Genomic DNA, 1,592 nt, shown 5'->3' with positions numbered 1-1,592 from the left:
AATATTTTGTTTTATTTTGTTTATTTGTTTTATTTTTCCACCTCTGCTTCTCCCACAAAATGCTATCTTTCTGCCTAAGCTCGACTCAGTCCTGGCCGCTCGTTGTGGAAGCTATAACGGGACACTCCCGGGTTCTTTCCATGTGGAAAGCTTCTCATTTGTTCCTTATGAGGCCTATTAGCAACCATTCAACCTGTTTTAAAAACCAAAATGAGGACCTGATAAAAGAACACGTGCTTTATCATTACCGGAACCGATTAGCTTAACAAAAAAAGAGGCGAGGAGCACAGGAGCATCGGACTTGAGGGCTAAAAGTACTTAGACAAAAAAGATATAATAATCCGGTTTGGAAGATGTAGAAACATTCGCTTTCTTTTGAATATAACGCAACGTAGAATACGGGGGAAAAGTGGAAAGAGACCAGAGGAAAAAGGTATATTGTATTTTGAAGCGGAACTGTTCCTTTAAATAACTTCAAGATCCAGTTACACACGTAGACCCAATGCGTTTAAAGCTGCAATTATACATTATAATCGTAAGGACAGCTAAAATGTCCCATTCGTGTCATCAAGAATTCAACAACTGAGACATCTTCTATGCAGTTGGTTTGTGAAATTGGCTTAAATTCACCCTAATAGTGTGAACTTTTGTACAACCCCAACTTTTATCTTAGTGAGTCAGTGTGGTAACCAGTCTGCTCTGCCCTGCAGAAGAAGAAGAACAAAGGAGGATAGGGTCCTACAGTGCAGCACCTGGACTCTCATCACCAACATGCAGACTTCGCTAGAAGAACAGGAAGTTTGAACCCAAAACCCTCTTGCAGTAAGTCGACAGTGCTAACCATTACAACAGTCTCAGGGCAAATGCTTGGTTTTCTTAGGGCACCATATTAAAACATTTTGGTGAAACACTGCCATCTAGTGGTGAGGTCTTTTTTTGGTTACATTTGGCAAATTGCAAGATCTTATTTGCTGAGAACTTCATTGAAGTTTACTTGTATTTGAACCACCCTCACGTGCCAGTGTATTTTATCACTTATATCATCAGTTGATCATACAATATTCTGTGGCTGTGCTCTTGATAGAGATATTTTTTATTGTGTTTTGTTTTGTTTGGATCAGTCTGCAACAATGTCACAAAAAAGAGAGAATCTTGAAACAGGATGAAGACCAGGGTAAAGATCCATTTCAAGTCCATTTTTTTCAGCAGTTACCCAGAGCTAATGACCATGGGTAATGGTTGGCATGTAGACTAGTAGATTGATACTTAAATGTCTTTGCTTGGGACAGCCCCAACTCAGGGGAAGCAGTCTGCAGTTTAACAGCAGAGAACCCTGCTAACGTAATGGATCAAACTTTTTCTTCCAGCTATTCCAGCTGTCACAGAGTGGGAAGCAGGGTAAACCCTGGACAGGTTGCTAGCACATCGTTGAGTGTGTTAGCCCTAGAGCAGCGGACCCCAACCTTTTTTGTGCCACGGACCTGTTTATGCCCGACAATATTTTCACAATAAAACTAGTACCGGTACCGAAAAAAAGATTTATTCATAACACATTTGAAAAGATCCAGGAAAACAGAGTTAACGATAAAAAC

The sequence above is a fragment of the Pundamilia nyererei genome, unplaced genomic scaffold, assembly GCF_000239375.1.
Source record: "Pundamilia nyererei isolate P.nyererei 1_Seehausen unplaced genomic scaffold, PunNye1.0 scaffold00061, whole genome shotgun sequence".
NCBI classification, from domain to species: domain Eukaryota; kingdom Metazoa; phylum Chordata; class Actinopteri; order Cichliformes; family Cichlidae; genus Pundamilia; species Pundamilia nyererei.
Note: the sequence above shows the minus strand (reverse complement) of the source record.